Source organism: Protopterus annectens, chromosome 1.part0 (assembly GCF_019279795.1).
Source record: "Protopterus annectens isolate FY-2018-M chromosome 1.part0, PAN1.0, whole genome shotgun sequence".
Taxonomy (NCBI): Eukaryota; Metazoa; Chordata; order Ceratodontiformes; family Protopteridae; genus Protopterus; species Protopterus annectens.
The window spans coordinates 501,490,481-501,513,760 of NC_056725.1; the positions used below are offsets into that span (position 1 = coordinate 501,490,481).

At 41.4% G+C, this 23,280-nt stretch overlaps 1 protein-coding gene across 6 annotated transcripts in view; it reads left to right on the forward strand.

Moving 5' to 3' along the window:
• The window catches only part of SLC29A1 (solute carrier family 29 member 1 (Augustine blood group)), a 1,418,904-nt gene that overhangs the window by 1,240,571 nt on the left and 155,053 nt on the right, over positions 1-23,280 (forward strand). The window lies entirely within an intron of this gene.

Below are 23,280 nucleotides of genomic sequence, written 5' to 3' on the forward strand. Positions count from 1 at the left end.
CTGGTAGTAATGTTTAATAGTTGTGAGAATCCAAATAAGTTTAGGTCAGGTGAGCTATTTGTCACCACTCAAAGTGTACATCACCTAAAGTCATGGTCTCTTTTTTTATATTGTGATACAACCACTGAAGGATTTCTTCATGTCTGGCTTGATTGTTCCCATGGGGGGTGGCGGATGTATAGACCTACTATGCCAACTGGTTTACTGTTATTGAGCTTGAGCTGGGTAATGAGAATTTCAGCTTTTTGAAACTTTGGGGTAGTTTGAGGATATTAGATTACTTATAGGATGTTTTTAAAAGTTATTGCTACTCCACCTCCTCTTTTTGTTAGTCTGTTTAACCTGATTATGCTATATCCAGGGAGGGGTATTTTGTTGCTGGTTGTTTCTGGCTTTAGCCAAGTTTCTGTACCTATAAGTATGTTGGGGTTATGGTGTGATAGGGTTGTGTAGAGTTCATGGGTCTTGTTACATATATTTTGAAAATTTATGTTTAGGAGAAACAGGTTGTGAAATGAGTTATGGTTTGGGAGAGGAGTTGTGTCATTTTGAAGGAATGTGATTGGTTCTGACTATATATTGGTGCTTGGGACAGGGTTGAGGTGGATGTCCCCACTTTGGAGCAGCTTAGTTATGGCATGCAGATATTTGTAGAAAAAATCTAGCTTTTTTACATGTATGTAGATGGAGAATGATGACTTACTGAGCTTTAAGTGTTTAAAGGTGCGTGTGTTTAGTAGTGAGTATGGATATAGTTCAGGAAATATCTTTGAAAATGTGATGTGCTAGAGGACTATTGTGTATTTTCTGCCAATGTTTCTGACAGTGAAGAAACTAGCAGACAGTACTTATGTTAGCAAGTATATTGAGGTAAACTGTCTTACTAAGTTTGATTAAAGATTAGAAACTGACCTGTACACACGTTTGTTTCATTTTTTTTATTTAGACTTTTCACTTAGTATAACATGTTACTGCTAGAAATAGAGTGCTTAAGCAAATATGCTTTCCTAATGTTTACTTGCAAGAAAGGATATTGTTATATAAGTAACTATTAGCTAGAAGAAAAATATTGATTTAATTGTAGTGGAAGGGGCTGGAGTCCTCTTGTAGTGTGCACATACAATAGGATAGCTAGATGCATTAAACATAGAGTGCATCAGTAGCTTATGATTCTGAGTTTAACATTAACAATACTTAGCAAAGTTTTCAGGAAGGTGGATAGTATTGCACTATATAAACATTTTGTTTTACGATCCACAGCTGAAAGAGAAGAAAATAGCAAAGACGTAGAAGAGGAAGGGAGAAAAGTTAAACTTAAGCTGTGCTTAATATTTTAGAGAGGTGTAAAGGTTAGGAAAATATACACAAATATACCCGTTCCTTCACCACTGTTTCCTGAGGTCCTTTGGCAAATGATTAAGAAACACCTTTGTAAGGACTTCAGGGTGTGTGTCGAAAGTGCATGACAGTGAACACATTTTGTAGTAGGTAAATGAGTAAGTATCTATTAGAAAGCAGAGCAGTTTAACCCAGAGTTTTGTAAGTAGAACAATTTAACCCAGAATTTTGTATGCTACAAAACACTTGTACTTCCATCACTAATAAGAGTTCTAAGCAGCAATTAATGCCTCACAGTTAGACATATGCTATGGTATTAAATGCTGTCTGTTTACTGAAATACTCTCAGAAAGTATTTCTATAACAGTATAAAACTAATAAGCAAAGACATGACTTCTGTGCCTTGTACTATAACAGTTGCTTGCCAGGAATAGTTAGAAGAAATAGTTTTTTCAGTGCTAAAAATGGTAGCATGCAAGTTGACAACAGTAGTAATTTTAGGTGATAGTATATAAAGAGAGGAAGGAGAGACACTAAATACTTGTCAGCTTAACACAGTGTATGATGGTTTCAGGCTTTCTAGTCTTTGACAGTGCAAAAAACCCTTTTGTGTAAAAGCCAATGAATTCCTCCCTTAGCTGGGGTGGCAGCTGCCTGTTTAAGGCTTGGTTTTATTTCACATGCTGCCACCAAACATTGCTGAGGGAGACTGTCAGATGTGATTGAAGTTGGCAGGAAGCCTTCCATTTGTCATACTTGCTCTGCTAAGTAAAAGATGTTTTCCTTCTGAAGAGAGAGGCATCCTGTGCTCCCTCATTTGGTCAGCTGGTGGGAGAAGTACTTATTACTTTAAGTTGCAGCTCTTTCATGGTAAAGTTTCTTGTTTATGGCATTTCTGTCCATTAGACTGCAGTGGTGGTGCTGCGGTAGCGTTGTCGCCTCATAGCAAGACGTCCCGTTCGATTCTCAGCTAGAGCATCTTCTTTGTGGAGGCATATGTGAATGGAGCGTGCCTTAGTTGAAGGCTGTGCGTCAGGGCTGGTAACCTGGTATTTAAAAATCCACTACCAATCAGTAGTGGACCGGAGTTCCGCTGTGGCGACCCCTAACCGGGAAAAGCCGAAAGACACAAACTGCTTTGTAGACAGTTGAGCAGTGACCCATCACTAGGTAGTTAAACAGTTCCTTAAAAAAAGTTCTGGATCTTTGTCAAATGTATGGTTGACAGGCCAGTCCATTTCCCATTTGAATTAGGTGGTTTGGCAGCTTTGAAGTTCTTCTCCTGGAAAATGCTTTCCTTGGTAGCTTTCACATCTAACCACATAAGCCCCAGGCTCTGTGCCATAGTTCATAAATTCCTAGGCTCAAACTGAGATTGGGAACAATGAGACCACTGAGAAGCTCGGCTACATCACCAGTTGTTGGTAGATTAATAGTATCCCCATTAAGAAGATTTTCCTCACATACCGAAGGTGAGAACTTGTCACCCATCTAGTTTTCCAGACAGATTTTGAATGTATCAAGGGAAATATGTGCTTGATAAGTACATAGAGCTTATTCCCAAAACAGGGTATATACTGGGTTAGATGCTTGTCACTTAGATGATTTTATTAAGGTAGCACTATAGGCTTGGGTCTGTAGAGTGAGTGAGGAATTCATAAAGTGTGATGTCATTTATAACATAGAAAACAAAACAGTATAAGACATTTTGTGTGGAAGATTTTCAATCCATATATATATATATATATATATATATATATATATATATATATATATATAGTTAATCACTGTATATTAATCAGATCAGATAATGATAGTAGAAGTAGCAAACTTAAACTCGTCCTAAGTCAAAAAAAAAAAAAATATATATACAATTTGAAATATTGTACAGAATTATTAAGTATTCGAAAGTAATCCAAGCAGGGTAGGCAGTCTGTTTCCAGTCGAAAATCCTTCATTAAGTACACAGACAAGCGATCCAACTAAAACAAAAATAACAGAGTAATAGTTACCTCACAAGCTTTCTAACTATATATATACTTTTTATCAGGCAGGGTAGGGGTTTATTGTGCTGTAAAACAATGTGTTGTTAGTATTAGTACACATGTTAAGTTTACATCCCTTCCCCCGTCAGTGTGACATTCGAGCCTTATGTACTTTAAACAAAATTAATAATGATGTGGTACCTCTAATTTAACCAGATTATTAAACAGATTATTACATCTGTGATTTTATCCAAGACAATATACTACTTGGCTGGAAATCATAGCTCTCAACTTTCCATCCCCAAAGTGAGGAACACTGGCCTTCATAATGTAGAACAAATGGGCAAAATGTGGAACACATACTAATGGCTTACTAGCAGCTTCAACTAGGAAGGTCATAGGATGGTTAAAATATGCTGGTTTTATTTATAAAAATGAACTTTTAATGAATTAATATGATTAATTTCTGTTTAACATGGTGGTGCTGCGGTAGCATTGTCGCCTCACAGTAAGACGTTGTCCTGTTCGATTCTCAGATAGAGCGTCTTCTGTGTGGAGACATGCTTGAATGGGCGACCTTCGTTGAAGGTTGTGCATCAGAGCTGGCAACTCGGCATGTAAAAATCTACTGCCAATCATTAGCGGACCTGAGTTCCGCTGTGTCGACCCCTAACCGGGAAAAGCCGAAAGACACAACAACATGAGTTAAAAAAATTCCTAACACTGAATGTGTGATAGACCTTTTCAATGTGGAACTTCAAGGAACGTCAACTTTAAGACCCCAAATGAGGTATGTTCCTCATAATGAGGTACACTTGAGAGGTGTACTGGAAATATATAAATCTTAGACCATTTGGCAGTCAAAAAAAAAATATAAATATATACATATATACTTTGCATGTAAAAAACTCCATTGTAAAAATCATATTCTATTAGCATAACCTATTGTTAACAAAGAAAGATTAAGAAGAGATCACCCCTCAGGAGCCTGTAAGAGACTGAGTACACAAATAGGGCTTTCAGTATATTATAGTCACTAAGGTAAGATCAGAGGTCCATTTGCTGGGGAAGCATTGACATCTGTCAAGCTAGATTAGGTACTTAGTAAGATTTATGCAGAAGGGAGCATTTTATTTAGTGATGGGCTTATTAACGGAAGAATAGAGTGGGACCATAACTTATTTGGCACTTTATGAGTTAACATGAAGGATATGTTGTATGAGGTAAAAGGAGTTTCTAACCATGACAGAGATGTGGTGGTCAAATGAAAGTGAGTTACCAGCACAGGTACTCTAGTTCATAATGACAGGGCAGGTTTAAGTGGAGTGTTATGCATATGGTATGCAGTGGTGCTAATAGATTTATCAAAAGAAAATATGTTGCAGGTTAAAGAGCTGATTGAGAGTTTTGACTACGTGGGGCTTATTGCTTCACAGGAGTCATCCACTAATATTTGTCAGGAGTCGAGGAAGTGGTATTTTTAATTTTGGAATATGTCAGAAAAGTTTGAGGTGAATTTAAGAGGAGAAATCAAGGGTTAAACCATAATTAGTCTGACAGTTATCTATAGAGAACCCTATTTGGACTTTCTCACACATTGGGTGTCTTTTAGGATTAAGACACATTTCCTTTCATAAATGATAATAGAATTGTCCTTAACCAATTAATTCCTTTCCAGTTTATTTGTAAGTAAAGAGTCCAGTGCAAAAAAAGCCTTTCATGTTCTGGATGTGCTCGACCAACTCAGGTTTTTACCTGAATTGGGTGCATGAATTCGGAAAAATAGCACAGTTGCTCATCTCCTTTATTCTAAGAAAAGAGGGCAAATTTCTAAACAATAACCGATTTACCAAAACTTGAAATTTTGCATGTAGTGGTAATTGATCTGAAGTGTTTTTCCTGTTATGACGAATACAAGCAATATCAAAATAAATAACTAAATCAGTAAACCAGCCATATTGTATTAGTTCTTTGATAACGCAATCCAAGCAAACGCTACCTCAAAACAAAACACGCACAACACATAGCCCACAAAGTCAGTGTGCCAAGCAGCCACAGCCCTTAAGGCTGAATAACACAACTGATACTCTTGTAATAGGTGACTCTATTGTCAGACACACTGACGTCCCGCTCACCAGGCTGAATAAAGAGAAGGTCACGGTGAGCTGCCTGTCGGGTGCTAGGATCCGCCACATAACGCAAGCACTCAGGTCACTCCAAAGCAAATACAAATATGACTCAGTCATTGTACATGCTGGTGTGAATGACCTGAGACGTACCTCCCTGGACTACATGAAAAGAGACATAGAGGAGCTCTCTGATCATGTAGCCCAGGCTGGTATGACCCTGACCTTGATCAGCATCTTACCCTCACCTAGAATGATGCCACAGTACAAAGACAAAATGATCGATTTTAACAATTGGCTAAAATTTTGGTGTCATTCAAAGGGGATCCAGTGTCTGTCAGCCTGGGATGACATGCTCGACAAGCCACGTTGCTTCTCTAGGGACGGCTTGCACCTGTCACCACTGGGCTTTCGGATATTGGCAAAGGCTCTTGCCACCCCATAGCGCCTTTTAGGCAAGGCTCAAAAGTCAAACCCACCCCATAGACAGCACAAGGAACAAGAAACTAAGGGTAATGCTGCTAAACGCCAGAAGTCTTAACCTCAAGATGCACGCACTCGAAGCTCTCCTCAGTATGGAGAACATCGATATCTGTGCAGTGACAGAAACCTGGTTCAAGGCTCCAGAGAGCACCCCAGTATTACCAGGCTATACCTCATATCATGCTTTTCGGCCCCAAAACCCGGACCGAACCACAAAAGGAGGGGGAGTTTCCATATATATCAAGGATATCCACACCTCCAGGTTAGTGGCATTGCACGAAGTATCGGAGACCATCCATGTGCAACTAACAGTGGGCAAGACTGCTTTTCAGTTTATAGCATCCTACAGACCACCCTTTCAAAGTCAGGAATCCCACTCGGCTTTCCTGAAAACATTGGAGAACATGAAGATCTCTCCGAACACCATTATATTGGGCGACTTCAACTACCCAAACATTGACTGGGAGCACTACTCAAGCCCCAGCACCTTAGCCCAAAGGTTCCTGGAAATTATAAACTCAAATGCTATGGAACAACTAGTCACCACTCCCACAAGAGGGGACAACATACTAGACCTGATCATTACCAACATGGGGATTCTATGCTCCACACCAGAAGTATATCCCTCATTGGTAAGATCAGACCATAAATTAATTTCACTGGATGTCCACATCCCGACCCCACCCCCAGCCCAGAAAACCACAGTGAAAAACTTCTCAAATGCGAACTTCTCACTTCTCAAACCAAGTGGAATCCTTCAAGGCCCCAGGGCCAGTGGAAACTACGGCCCAAACTGCAGAATCCTATATAAATGCATTCTACGGACATCTCCAGGAATGCATGGATCATGCTATCCCAAAAAAAAACAAGACCCAATCATCCAAAGGCAGACGTCCAGTCTGGTGGACCCCTGCCATAAATAAACTGTACAACAGAAGGAGGAAGCTACTACATGATAGAGCAAAATCCCTAATAGGGAAGGCCTCTCTGATCAGTACTAGCAAAAAATTACGATCCCTCATAAAATCCTCCAAGGCCAGCTTCGAGAGAAAAATTGCACAGGACACCAAAGACAATCATAAGGCTTTTTTCAGTTATGTTAGAAACCTGGGATGCAACTCCCAGACTTGTTCTGAGTTGATTCTAAACGACAAAAAATACACTGAACCCACAGACATCGCCAATATCCTGGCAGACAGGTTCAGTGCAAACTTCTCCACCCCTCCCCCAAAAGAGCAAGTATCTATCCCGGCAGAGGGCTGCCTCCCAAACATCTCTGATGCTCAGGTGAAGGCTGCCCTCTCCAAAACATAAAACACTGCTTCCATGGGACCAGATGGCGTCCCAGGTTGCGTCCTACATGAACTCCAAGAGGAACTAATCCCTCAAATAAAACAGCTATACAATCTCAGCCTCACTACAGGATATGTGCCCACAGAATGGCGTACAGCAACAGTGGTCCCACTCCACAAAGGTGGAGCCTCTACAGACCCTGGAAACTATCGCCCCATAAGCCTGACTAGCTTAGTCTGCAAGGCTATGGAGAGGATCATCATGGAGCTCATAAACAAAGACATTGGGGACCTACAGACACTAGATCCTACCCAGTTCGGCTTTGTCAAGGGCAGATCCTGCCTTTTGAACCTGGTTGACTTCTTCAAACAGTCACCAAAGCCATAGATGAAGGGAAGGTAGTCCACACAGCCTATCTGGACCTTGCAAAGGCATTTGACACAATACCCCACTCGGGCATCATAGATAAGCTATCCAGCTTAAATATAAACCCCTATGTCACAAGATGGGTCGCAAACTGGCTCAAAGACAGAACCCACAGAGTGAGAGTTGCTGGAGCCATGTCAGACTCGAAACCGGTCACAAGTGGCGCCCCACAGGGTTCTGTCCTGGGACCACTCTTGTTCGGTATATACTTTTCCGAGGTACAGGCAAACGTGGGAGGACTATGGCTCACCAAGTTCGCAGACGACTGCAAACTGGGCGCCATAATCAACTCTCCAGCTGACACAAACATCCTTCTAAAAGGACTCACAGAGACAGATAACTGGTGCCAGCGCCATGGTTTAAAGCTAAATGCCAAAAAATGTATAGTCATACCCTTTGGCAAAAACAATGTGCCCACAAATTACCACATAGGCGGAAACCCATTAAGTACAGAGAAAGTTATTAGGGACCTGGGGACCCAAGTTGATAGCAATCTCTCCTTTGAAAACCACATTGCCAAAGTGGTTAGAAAGACCTTCTACATAGCCCACCTCATCACGAAGGGTTTCACATCTAGATCAAGAGAGGTAATCGTGCCCCTTTATTCATCCCTCATCAGGCCCATCATAGAATACAATGCCCCTTTTGGGATGTACCTTACCCGACACCTGCAGCAATTAGAAAGACCCCAAAAGTATCTCACCAAGAGGATCAAGGGTCTCAAACAGATGCCATATGCTGCTCGGTTAAAAAAACTCCAGCTCTACTCAGTTGCATACCGTCTACTTCGAGGCGATCTATGCGTGACATACAAAGCTATGTCAAATCCAGAATTAATGGACATGCTCCACCTCAGTAAATCTAAATCCCTTAGAGCCACACGCTCAAGGGACTTGAACCTCAGCACAGAAATAAATAGAACTTGCTGGAGGGACAGGTTCATAACCCAGAGGCTCCCTTCGCTCTGGAATAGAATTCCAGTTCATGTGAGGCAGAGCACCTCACTGAATCTCTTCAAGAAGAATCTCGATAGGTGGATGGGGGATCGTAGGTTTGTCCCAGGGATTACTCCCGTGTCACTATTAGACAGAGGCACAGTAAACTAAACCTTAAAAAGGGCACAGTATACTCAAATCAAGGGGTGGCGTAAGCCATACAGAATCGGGCTAGGCTTATAATTGCCCCAGGGCAGATAGCCTAGTATGAACCTATGAACGCATGTCTTGTTCTAATTTCAGAGCACTGTGTTAGGGCACATATAGGCACAAGAAGCATTTTGTTACTCGGTAACTGAGCTAGCAGTTCCTGTTTAATTATTTGTTAACAAGGCTTACATCTTCTTCTCACTTGTTTGTAAAAGCAGCTGTATCAGTTCAGGCTAAGGAAATGTCAGTGATTCCCCCCTCCTCACTTTAATAGTTTATCGATTGTTAGCTAATTTAATTTGGGATAAGAATGAGTTTGCATGTCACCAGCTAATCTAAGCACTTTTAGTCCATAATTAGTAGTGTGCATGATTTTAAATGGGTATGTTTACCATTACTTATGCTAAAATTTCCTGCATAGACTGATTGTCTCCTGCTGCTGTGATTGTTTATCTCTGCCCGCATTGCTCTCCTCTCACCCTCAATTCCCCAACCACCATCTGGACTCTTACATTTATTCTCTGTTAACTCCTTCTACAGTTTAATGCATATTACCCACCCTTTAAAGACATACACATTAAAAACCCTCCAATTTCTGTCCTATGTCAATTCCTACAGCATCCATTTCCACAGATTTAAAAACTTTTTTACAGACATTCTCTATCCACATTTTTCCATACACACTCCTGCTTCCCAACACCTTTATTCATCCATTCACCCACACACACACACACACACACTTGTAGATTGTAATATATATATATATATATATATATATATATATTATAGATATTTGTGTGTGTGTGTGTGTGTGTGTGTGTGTGTGTGTGTGTGTACATATATATATATATGTGTGTGTGTATATATATATATATATATATATATATATATATATATATATATATATATATATATATATATATATATAGTAAACTCTCCATGGGGATTAGTAGATACCAGATAACTGTAGTTTCTGGTTCATAGGTAGGTACTAGGCTATCAGCCGAAGGGCCTACGTAAGCCTAGCCAACAAGGTTCCATGGCTTACACCACCCAAGAAAGTTATTTTCCTGTGCCACTGTCGAGCAGAGACACAGAAGTGATCCCCGGGGTGTATTTCCTATTTCCATCCACTCATCAAGATTTTTCTGGAAGAGTGCTAATGAAGAACTTTGCTTGACATAGATGGGTAGCTTGAGCCAGAGTATAGGAAGTCTTTGGGACAGGAATCTATTCCTGCAGCGTGTCCTGTTAATTGTGGTGACAAGGTTTAGGTCCCTAGAGTGTGTAGCTTGGAGGGGTTGAGATTTCTTTAGGAGTAGCATGTCCAACAGCTCTGGGTTTGACATAGCTTTATATGTTAGGCAGAGATCACCTCGGAGTAGGCGATATGCTACGGAGTAAAGCTGGAGATTTTGAGGCGGTCAGTGTAGGGCATTTGTTTGAGGCCAGTAGTCTTCTTTGTGAGGTACTTCTGTGGCCTTTCCAGCTGCTGCAGATGTCTTGTGAGGTACATTCCAAAAGGGGCGTTGTACTCTATAATGGGTCTAATGAGTGTCGAGTAGAGGGGAACAATGACCTCTTTTTTCCTGGATGAGAACCCTTTTATGATGAGGTATGCCACTACTGTGGTGATGTGACTATCAAAGGAGAGACTACTGTCCACCTGCGTCATTCGGTGTTAGTAGATTGCTGCCTATATGGTAGTTCATGGGTACAGAGTTTTTACCAAAGGGGGTGACACTGCACTTTTTGGCATTGAGCTTGAGGCCATGGCTCTGACACCAGGCATCTGTCTCAGTGAGGCCCTTCTGTAGGATGTCCACATCATTTGGGGACTTGACTATGGCTCCTAGTTTGCAGTCATCTGCGAACTTTGTTAGCCAGAGGCCTTCTGTGTTAGCCTGTACTTCAGAGAAGTAGATACCAAACAGGAGAGGTCCCAGGACGGAACCCTGTGGCACTCCACTTGTCAATGTTTTGAGGTCAGATTTGGAGTCTGCAACTTTTACAGTGTGGGTTCTGTCAGTGAGCCAGTTGGCAACCCATCTTGTGACGTAGTGATTTATACCTAGTTTAATGAGTTTAGCTATAATTCCAGAATAGGGGATGGTGTCGAAAGCCTTGGCGATGTCAAGATAGGCTGTGTGAACCACCTTACCCTCATCCACGGCTTTGGTGACTGCCTCAAGGAAGTCGATCAGGTTCAGGAGGCATGATCTGCCTTTCATAAACCCGAACTGGGTGGGATCCAGAGTTTGGAGGTTACCAATGTCTTTGTTTATGAGTTCCATGATGATACATTCCATGGCCTTGCAGACCAGGCTCGTCAGGCTAATAGGTCGATAGTTCCCGGTATCAGTGGTGGCTCCCCCTTTGTGGAGTGAGATAACTGTTGCTGTGCGCCATTAAGTGGGCACAAAGCCTGATGCGAGGCTATTATTGAACATGGTGCTTAAGTGGGGAGCCAGTTAATTCTGAAGTTCATGTAAAATGCAGCCTGGGATGTCGTCCGGTCCCATGGATGCTGTGTTTTTGGCTTTAGAGAGTGCAGATTTTACCTGTGTAGTTGTGATTACAGGGACTCTGCATTCTTCCTGTATAGATATGAGCCCTTTAGGGGGTGAGAGGGGGGTAAAGTTAGCACTGAACCTATCTGCCAGGATGTTGGCAATATCAGTTGGTTCTGTAATTTTCGTGCCTTTGTGCTGTACCTCAGAGCAGATCTGGGTGTGCCATCTAGATTCTTGACATAGCTATAGAATGCTTTGTGGTTGTCCTTGGATCTAGTGGCGATTTTGTTTTCGTAGCTAGCTTTGGAGGATCTTATAAGGATCTCAGCTTCTTACTGAGGCTGACCAGGGAGCTCCTCCACTCATGGGATTTTACTCTCTTTTGCAACAGTTTCTTCCTTCTGTTGTACAGTTTGTTTATGGCAGGGGACCACCAGATTGGCTTCCTTTTTTTGGAGGATAGCGTCTTGGTTCTGTTTGGGATAGCACGATCCATGCACTCGTGTAAGTGCTTATAGAGCGCATTTGTGTAGGATTCAGCAGTTGTAACTGTATTGTCCATCTGCATGGGTGTCATGAAGTTCACCACTTCTGTCTTAAGAAGCATGAAGTTGGCTTTGGAGAAATATTTTACTGTGGTTTCCTTAATGGGGGGTTGGGGCAGGATGTGGATATCAAGGGTGATAAGCTTATGGTCGGATTGAACCAACGAGGAGTTGACTTCAGGTGTGGAACACCGGTCACTCATGTTGGTAATGACTAAGTCTAGGACATTGTTGCCCCTGGTGGGGGTGTGGATAAGTTGATCTAGGGCATTGGAGTTCATAAATTCCAGAAAGCATTGAGCTAAGGAGTTGGTACACGAGTAGTTTTCCCAGTTAATGGTGGGGTAGTTGAAGTCGCCCATTATTAGGGTGTTTGGTTGAACCCTAATATTTTCCAGTACATCAAGAAAAGAGGAGTGGGAATCCTGGGGCATGGTGGGGGATCTGTAGCAAGCTACACTTTGGATTGCAGTTTTGCCCTGAGTTAGTTGCACTTGGATAACCTCGGATGCATTATGCTGAGCAACTAGCCTGGGGGTGTGGATATCCTTAATGAATATGGACACACCTCCGCCTTTGGTGTTTTGGTCCAGGTTACATGGCCGAAAAGTGTGGTATGAGTTATAGCCTGGTAATGCAGGGATGCTGTCTGGAGCCTTGAACCAGGTCTCAGTCACTGCACATATATCGATGTTCTCCATTTTAAGGAGTGCCTCGAGTGAGTGCATTTTGAGATGTAGACTTCTAGCATTGAGTAGCATTACCCTCAGTTTTTGCTTGCCTGTTCCTGTTATGGTGGGGAATTTGTTTTTTGAACCCTGCCTAAAAAAGGCACTATAGGGGCAGCAAGAGCCTTAGCCAGTATCCGGAATCCCAGGGGCGACAGGTGCAGGCCATCTGTGGCAAAGCATCGTGGTCTGTCAACCATGTCATCCCAAGCAGACAGATACTAGATCCCATTAGAATGACACTAGAATCTTAGCCAATTGTTGAAGTCAATAATTTTGTTCTTGTACTGCGGTATCATTCTGGGCGATGGTAGAATGCTACTCAGGGCTAGGGTCATACCTGCCTGGGCTACAAGATCGGAGAGCTCTTCCATGTCTCTTTTCATGTAGTCCAGGGAGGTATGTCTCAGGTCATTCACACCAACATGGACAATGACAGAGTCATATTTGTACTTGTTGTGGAGTGACCTGAGTGGATGGGTTATGTGGCGGATCCTGGCATCCGACAGGCAGCTGACAGTAACCTTCTCGTTCTTTAGCCTGGTGAATGGGACATCAGTGTGCCTGACTATAGAATCACCTATGACTAGTGTGTTGGGTACATTGTTTTGCCTTATTGGCTGTGGTTGAGTGGCACACTGAGTGTGGGCTATGTGTCATTTGGGTTGTGTTGGGGGATGGAGGTTGCTTGCGTTTCTGCTTTGGAGGTCTCTTTTGCTTAGACAGATTATTATTGAGAGCCTCCACAAATGTTTTTGTGTTACTATGTGTGGATTTTGGTGGTGTAGATTTAGTGAGACTATGTGATGAGTGTGATGTGGTGCAAATGTTTACCTTCTCCTCATGACTGTCAAGTTCAGTCTTGGTTGGAGAGAGCTTTACCTCCAGTTTGGCTAGATAAGTGTATCTCTCACAGGTTGTAGTGTTGGGTGGTAGGAGGAGAGGGTTGTCTGTGTACATGAGGCAATTTCTGCATTGCCTCAAGATGCCCAGATTCATCAGATAGACAGGAGAGAACACTGGGAGCTGACCCTTGGACATGCCTGAATAAAAAAGGATTTTCCTCTAGATAAGTGAAGAAAGTGAGTACAAGAGTTGTTTTTCTCTAAGCAAGTGAGGAAAAGTAAGTACAAAACTGTTTAGGTAATGAGGAAGATTGAGTGCTATAGTAATTAGTAGCTTATTTAGTGCTTACAAGTTCTGCACAAGTGCCGAGCATGAGTAAGCAAATTTAAGTGCTAAAACTAAGAATCTGTATCTGCACTAGACGAGTTACAGGGCAGAAACAAGTGCAAATGCAGGCTTTCAAATCAAAAAGTTGAGAGAGATGGAAGATTGCCCAAACGGCCAATAACTACAATTTCTGGGCCAGAACCACTCCTTATGTGTTAGACAGGTTACCTAGTGCTTACCACTCCCACTGATAAGCTAGAAGGCTTCCCTCCAACACAGAAAGGCTTGGGGGCTCAGAAGCTTACATACAGTCCTGGATACAGCAAATCTGTATCTGGAACACTAGTTACAGGAAAGGTAGGAAACAGGCTTACAGTTTTTTTTTTTTACAGAAAAGTAGCAAAAACAGTAGTAAAAACAATTCACATACAGTGCAAGCTAGCACAATTGAGTATGTAGCAATATTAGACCAACCACAGTTTAAAAAATGCAATTAAATTAAAAAGGACTAAAAGCAAGTGCAGAAAGAGTTTATTACATATAATTTGGTAAAGAGATGGGACTGGGGTAGTGGGACGGGCGACTGCAAAAGCCACCAAATTTAACTACAAACCAAAAATAGGGAGGGTGGATGGGACAAAACAGTTTCAACAGAGATCTAAGCAACAACTAACAGTACAAACTTTAAAACCAAAAAAATGTACTCAGCTCTGTATATTTGCAGATCAGTCTCTCAGAGCAGTGAGACAACAGTTTCAACAGAGATCTAAGCAACAACTAACAGTACAAACTTTAAAACGAAAAAAATATACTCAGCTCTGTATGTTTGCAGATCAGTCTCTCAGAACAGTAAATCAACAGCTTCAACAGAGGTCTAAGCAACAGCTAACATACAAATTTTAAAACCAAAAAAATACTCAGCTCTGTATATTTGCAGATCAGGCTCTCAGAACAGTGAGACAACAGTTTCAACAGAGATCTAAGCAACAACTAACAGTACAAACTTTAAAACAAAAAAATATACTCAACTCTGTATATTTGCAGATCAGTCTCTCAGAACAATGAGACAACAGTTTCAACAGAGATCTAAGCAACAATTAACAAACTCAATAACCAAAAAAATATATACTCAGCTCTGTATATTTGCAGATAGTCTGTAAGGCAGTCTCTCAGAACACAGGTTCCAGCAATTTAAGAGTTACTATTAAAAATAGGCCTGAGTAATACTGTACCCTATAGTATTTGTTTGGTTTGACTTTTTCTCAGGTTGGGGAGAGAGGGAATTTCCTATCTTCCTTTTTAAAACTCTAAAAACATCAGGTATGTTTCTGCGGGGGGACAGAAAGTGCAACACATGAACATTGTACTGTATTTCTTCGATATTATTTTGCCGGTTGCTTGAGTTCCGGTTACCTGAGAGTTTACTATATATAGATAGATGTAGATATAGGTATAGATATATGTACATTTATTAACCGTATGCACACATACATGCATATACACACAAACACACACACGTGCACATGCGTGCACGCATAAATGCATACCAGTACCACAAAAGCACTTTTTTAGGTACTCATATTACTACTTATAGCTACCGCTTTGGTTTGCTATCCTTCTCATCAATACACATTTTTGGTCTCCTCCCTCATCTGTATACTACTCACTTTTTCACCTTCCCCTGCCTACAAACTCATACCAAACAGCGTTCTGCACACAACCTAACCAATCTTGACTATCTTAACTATCTATATACTACCCTGAAAACATCTCCCGTTTCTCTCCATTTCTCATAACACTCCTTTCATTAATGTACCACACAGCCATCATCTTACCAATCCTCCACCTTCTTCTACCCACCATCTAAACTCTCACCATCTCAAATCACAATGACAGTAAGTCAATTGCTGTAGCTTTGTACTCTCACAACACTAGCTCACTTCACTAACTACAGTAATACTCCCACATGCTATCCCATCTGCATCACAAATACACACACAGTACATCACAAAACCCTGGTTCTCGCTCACTGTCTTTCTCTCTTTCTATGTATCAATATACATGCTAAGATCTGTTCTCTTAGATATGTGAAAGTTAAGAATAGCACTTTATCAGCAGTACTAAAAGTCAGATACAGGTACAAAGGGCGCCATACCTGTATTCAGTCCATATCATGCAGAAACGTAGTGGAGATATTCACCCTAACCCCGTACCCACAAATGAACTGCCCACCATGACCAACCCATTACTTTCTAACACTCATGACACAATTTTCCCATCAGGTAATGAAACTAACCTCATTCTTTTCAGCATTGACCTCAGAAGCATCTGCAGCAAAATTCATGATATCTATGCATGCCTAGATTTTTACTCCCCAGACATTCTAATCACCACTGAAACGTGGCTAAAACAACATACAACAAAATTATTCCCCCAGGTTTTAACATACTCAGAATGGACAGAAATCTTAAAAGAGCAGGTGGTATTGCTATTATTTATAAAAACAACTTTTAAATAACTCCAGCTGATCTAAATATCCCCATATTTAATCATGCTGAACTTCTGATTGCATAAATCAAAATCATCCAAAAGCAATCTGTAAGTATCTCTGCAATATACATCCCACCAGGCAACAACATTACAACAGTCGAAAATATCCTACACTGGATATCTGGCAACATTCCCTAGGAAACCTTCATATTTGGTGACCTAAATATAGGCTGGCAATCCATAAACATCAGCAACCCCAAGGACTGTATTCACCTGTTTGACTTTCCCCTAATTAATAAGCTGTACCAGCAGGATCAACAAAAGCACTAACAGGCAGCCCACACTGTACTGAATATTGACAAACATAATATAAAATCTTCTGGTTACTTATGAGGTTCTGTAAATGACTGCCTCTGAACCTATGTAATCAGACAACAACATGTTTCACCCAAACAAATAATCTATAAACAAGTACGGAATTTAACTAAATTTGACAAAGGCACATTTATTACAGCCCTGTTCCACTACAACTGGAATGCATTTAGTAATGCCCCTAGATTTAGCAGTTACTCACTTCAGTTTCACCTTCCTAAAAATGCTAAATGATTTAGCACCAGTTGGAGCAAGAAGGGTAAAATCTAACATATCACCATGGCTGACAAAATGACCAAACAGCTCTTGCTGCAAAGAGATAAGGCATGGAAAGAATGGTATAAGAAAAAACACAACTAGTCTCCCAAAAATTTAGATATCTCAGAAACTGTATCTGACAAGAAATCATACTGCAGTAATCTCCAAAAAAAGCACCAATACAACCCCACGCTGTTTTGGTCCTCTATAAATAAACTGTTACACACTGGCCATACCACTATACCCTGTTTGTCTACTTCAAACAACAAAGAGTCCATTGCCACTAAGTTCAACACTCGTTTTATCCATTCAGTTGTATCACTAATCAATGACCACCTCGCTTCACCTCTCCAACTTCCATCTGTCCTCGAATGCAACACACTGTTGTTTAGTTTTCAGCCTGTCCCAATATCAACCATGAGAAAAATTACTAACCAAGTTAAAACAAACAACCTCAACTGCCATTAACTTTCCCACTGACTTCCTCAAAATAGGTGCAGAAACACTAGCCTTCATTGCTTCCATTCTATTCAACCCATCAATAACTGAAAACTGTGCCCCATCTGTCTGGAAAAAATCCATTATTATACCCCTTCACAAAGGAGGTACTTCAGTAAAGTTAGCAAACTATAGACTTATTGCTCTCCTACCACAGCACTCTAAAATCCTTGAGAAATGTATTCACTCAGCTTATGAAACATATAACCAAACATAACCTCCTCTCCAACAACCAGTATGGTTTCACGCCCAGCCACAGTACTATTACTGCCCTCTACAACTTTACCAGCAGAATAAATCAATGCAGAAAAGAGGGCAGCCTTGTTTGCGGTGGTGAGAAAGGTAGTCCTTTGTTGAGGGAGCATGTTGTTGCCCACCAAATAAATTCTCTGAGGCAAGGTATTATGGGTATAAGAGTCTCCAGGTCTTGAGAGTGTTGACACCAAAGGCTTTTTAGGTACCATTGAAGTTTCGTCATATGCAGTCTGGCATATGGAAGGAGTAGACTGCAAGATGCCTTGAACCCCAGAGCTTGCAGGAGTTTCCTTGCAGATAGTTGGGGTCTGGTGGCTAGTTGAGAGAAGTAGCCTGTCAGGAAGGTTTGCTTTTCTGGTGTAAGGAATGCCATCTGAGAAGCTGCATCCAGGCTTGTTCCCAGGAATATAATGCTTTGGGTGGGTACCTGTTTGGATTTATTTTGTTGATAGTTTACCCTAGGGAGGTTAGTAAGGACTTTACAAAGGCCAGGCCCTTGAACAGCTTTTCCTGGCTGTCTGCCTGAATAAGGCAGTCGTCTAAGTATGGGTAAATCTGGATATTCCTTTGTCTGCAAAAGGCAATGGCCGGAGCCAGACATTTGGTGAAAACTCTGGGAGAAGTAGATAAGCAAAAGGGAAGCACAAAGAACTGAAAGTGCTGAGATCCTGCCCTGAAGCAGAGATATTCCCTGCATGATTCCCTGATAGGAATGTGGAGGTAGGCCTCCTTTAGGTCTGGGATGGCTAGCCAAGCATCCTTGGAGAGCATGGGTAGCAGCTGCTGTAGGGTGAGCATTTTGAATTTTGGGATCACCAGGAAGGTGTTTAGAATGGATAAATCAAGGATGGGGTGCCAGGTGCCCTCTTTCCTGGGTATCAGAAAAAGTCTGGAGTAGAAACCTTGGCCTTTCTGTTCTGCAGGAACGTGCTCTACTGCCTTCATGGAAAGGAGGGAAAGGACTTGCTTTTGAGCCTGGTTTGGAGGTAGATCTGGGAACCCTTTTGGAGTTGGAAGGGTGTGAAAAGAAAATTTGTATCCCTGGGACACTTTATTGAGAACCCAGCAGTCATTGGTAATGATGGCCCAGGTGTTTGCATGAAAGGAGTGTTTTTCTTTTAGGGGTAAGTGGAGGTGGGCAGAGGGAGGGGTTAGGGGAGGAGAGTCATTGCGAGATCTTACCATAAGGGGGTGGCTTAGAACTCCCTGGTTTTGAAGTGGAAGTAGTCCACTGCTTAGATCTCTGCATTCCCTGTTGCTATTGTCTGTGGGGGTCTGGTTCCACAGGGTCTGGGCTGAACTGACCTGGTGGGAGCAGGAAAGGACCAGTGCTTGGAGGGACAATGCCTGCTGAACATGGGTGGCTGGACCTGTAAGAACTCCTTAACTGTCTGCATAGATTTTGCTTTTTCTTCCATCTTTTTTAAGACCTCTTCTGCCTTAGTGCCAAATAAGTTGTCTTTGTGCAAGGGGGCATCCAACAATTTAGATTTAACATGGTCTGGCAAAGGCTGTTCCTTAAGCCATGCATGCCTTCTAAGGACAGAATGGTAACTGCTGCCCTGCAAGTAGCTTCTAGGGCATCAAAACCGCAGTGCAAGGTGTGTTTAGTTACTTGAATTGCAGAATGCATTAACTCTTGTAACTCCTTAGATTCTGCACAAGCAGGAAAGGAAGACATTTTTTGTTTGAGGAGTTCCAGGGTATGTTGCTGATATTTTAGCATACGGAACTGACAATTTAGTGCTCTGATAGCAAGGGTAACTGAGGTGTATACTTTTTTACCCAATTTGTCTAGTGCTCGGGAATCCCTGTCTGAGGGGGTGGGATTCTTAGCAAAGGTTGTTTTAATTCCTTTAGGCACTTGAGAAATTACCTCAGGGTCAGCAGTAGGATTTTTAAAATGAAATTTGTGTGAGTCAGGGACTCTGTAATACCTGTCTGGTTTTCTGGGTGCAGGAGGGAGGGTGTCAGGAGTCAAGCTGGATTCCAGGAAAACATCCTCCACACCATCCAGGACTGGGGGGATGGCCAGGGGTCTGTGCTGCGGAAGATCTAAGAATTCCCTGAGTCTCTTTTTAGACTGAGGGTAATCCTGACTTTCCCATTGGAAATATTCCCTTAAGGTGTGAAGGGTTATGCTCAAAGGAAAATCCTCTGGGGGAGAGGCTGAAGGAATGGAATCCTCTGCATCAGAATCCTCATAGGCAGAGAGGGGTTGTATGTCTTCATACTCAGATGCATCAGAGTCATTGGACTCATGTTCCGATAAAACTACAGGGGACAGATTTCTTTTTCTTTTGGAGGTGGGAGCTTGGCTTCCCCTGATTAGCATTATAAGGTCTTCAGCCATTTTAAGCATTTGAGACTGAGGCAAGGAAGCAGGTGCCTGAGATTGGGTCTTCCGTTTCTTGGATGTGGTTCGTAATTTGGGCCCCTGTATGGTAGTTGCGAAAAAGTCAGTTTGTGTCGAGAATCGGTAGTGCGAAGGACTTCCTCGGAAACCAGTGCCTGCTCCGTGACTCTGGACCCATCCAAGGTAGAGAAGACTGCAGTATCCGTAGTCGAAGAAGAGTTTTGCGGCATACCAGACTCCGAAATGGTCATGGTAGCAGCCTGCGAATCCACAGAAACAGGCATCAGGGGCTGCAAAAGCGCCTCACTGAGGACCGGAGAACTGATGACTAGCTTAATGGGAGTGTTGTCAGTAGGTTTGGACCTGTGTGGTCTGTCTCTGTCTTTATCTTTACGTTTTTTCAGAAGATCTGCTGTCGGATGGCTTACAGAAGCCATATCGGAATTCGAGGACTGTAAGTGAAAAAATCTAGCTACAATAAGGGCCCGACGACGTATAGTTCTGACGTTGAACAAAGCACAGAAGCGACACTGGGAGATGTCGTGGTCAGGGCCTAAGCAAGTGACGCAGTACGAATGAAAGTCTTAAGTGTGGTATTTGCTTTCCACAGGCGAGACAATTGTTAACTTTTTCTGACATTGGTTAGTGCAAGAAAATAGGATCCCCAACGGGGTACTTAGCTTTAGAAGACTTCAGCTTCAATTCAGAAGATGAAACTCAGGTAGCGGCCGACCGGCACTCATGCAAACTGCTTCTGCTTCAGGCTCCATGGCAAAAAAGACTGATGTAATGGCGTTGGCTGCCTTACTTTATACTACTGATGACCTGACATCAGTCCTGAAGCGACAGCAACCGACGCAGAAATACTAAGACTCTGGTATTCGGGCCGGCCAAGGATTACCCTGGTAGGGATAACCCGAATGTGATGACTGCAACAGTGAATAAACTCAAACATCTGCATTTATGGTAAGTGTACACAACTGTACTTTCCATATCCCCTTGCAAAACCATATCCAATAAATAGAAGGAGACTTTTTCCAGCACTTCTCCTCATTATGATATTTGCCATCCTGTCAAAAGAAACCTGTTGTTAAAGGACAGATGGTTAGACTCTCCCACCTAATCTCTGATGATACTATGTCTGATGATGAGTTACATCACCTTGTTTGTTTATTTTTGGAAAGAGGTTACCCATTGCAGTTTTTAAGGAAAATCAGGGTGGAAGTGGAAGATCATCGACATGTTCACTTCGCGCCAATTCTGAAAGTTGATAGGAATATAAGTAGTGAGGTGAGCAATACTATTATACCCACTGGTTATCGACATAAGGATAGGTTTGATATGACTACTCCTTTGTTTATAGTACCATTCAGGAGCAATACCCATCAGTACGTTAGCATTATCAAAAGGTACTGGGACATGGTGCTTATGGACGAACATAAAAAATGGCTTGGAGCAGCCCCTGTAGTGGTTTACTCAAAATATTAAAACCATTCTGGAAGTAGCATCGGCAAAAACTATGTTGACACATAGCAACATGCAGAAATGTGGCTTCTGTAAGATGTGCAAGTACATTCATGAGGGCCTATATGCTGTAATCCACAATTTTGAAAGGACGTTAGCTTGTCCAGGAAAATGCAGTTGCAACAGTACTTATGTTGTACTTCTGGCAAGTTGTGGTTCCTGCAAAGCATACTATGTGGGCAAAACTGTCATGAAGTCAAAGGACAGAATAAGAGAACACTATTATGATGTAAAGAAAAAGAAAAATACCAATGCCCTTTACTGGCATACTGTTTGCCATCCTAACTTTAAGAAGTTTGATTTTTTTTGTCAGAGATAGAGTTATGGTTACACCCTTATGTGGGATGCTTATACTTTACTTGAGCTAAAGGAACGTTATTGGTTGGCAACTTGGATGGAATGCCACAACTGCACCGGGTTTAAATGATGTTGTTTTGTTGACTAGTGTATTAAAAACTAAAGCAGCTTTTGTTTAATTGTTAAATAATTATGTAAATATTTATTATTTTAACAGTGGCATCTGATATAGTTTTTAGTTCAAATATACTTTTAAATTTATTTAAGGTTTAATTAAATAGTGAACGTGTGGTTAATGATATGTGAAATGTCTTAAACATCACATAATTTCATTCAGTATGTTTCTTTAAGGCATATGGATTAATTAATGTGTATGAATGGTTAATTTATTTGCTGTTCAAGCCTTTTATTGATTGTCAGTCTATTTATATCTGGTGCAGTTTGGTTTCATCTGTTGACTCTGATAAAGTCTTTCTAATGAATGTTAAGATGAAAGTGCTCAGTATATAATTAAACTGTGATAATTGTTGCAAAGGTGGTTCCTGTTTTTTATTTTCTTAGTTTTTTGTGTGTTTTGTGTGTTAGGTCACTAATTTCCCTTATTCTGAGGCAAGAAAGCTATGAAGGCTTGGTGCCCTAACTACCAACTTTATACATCTCTCCTCAAACTACTCAGCGTTTAGAGCATGAGAAAGGTGCCCTAATGCTTTGTATGCTGACCGGGTGTTTTATCTTTAGCTGGATATAACTCATATAGCTTAGGATACTGCAAAAGTAATCTATTCAAACATCTACTGTTATGGAAAGTTAACATACACAGCTGTTTCTATCTTAGTTAAAGGGTTGGGATGTTAGGAAAATGTGTTTATATCATTTATATCATATATGTTTTGCTATACTGTCATATAATCCTGGATTATTTTGGTTAGAGTCAGAATATTGGAAATTCTCATTAATCTATCACAGATACTTTGATCTACAGTTGGAAGGATTATATATTTTTTACTTCTGTTAAGCCATTGAATAATTATGATTGGAACTGCTTTTGTATAATATTTCAACCTGAAAAAAAATGGGGAACTTTGTGGAGTATATTCAGCTACACATAGTACACTACACAGCCCTGTTTCAAACAGGATTGTTCAGTGTGTTACAAGGGTATGATGCAAAGACAGCTGTAGTGCTACAGTGGGGTATGAAGCCTCCACCAAGTTAGCTACAGAGATCTGCTGCATGGCACTGCATGCAAATATGTCACCCCGGGGTTATGGCTAATGTAAATTAGATGTTCTCTGCATGGTGCCTTCCTTTGGGTTTGAAATAGTATATGATAGTGCAATTCAGAGACAAGCTGTATTGTGCTGTTTTAGAGCAGAGCAGCAGCACCGAATGCACTGTTTTACAGTGTTCACCCATTGCTGTTGTTGCACAGCAAAGTAGTTAGAACCACAGCAGGTTGGAAACTGTGAGGCTGT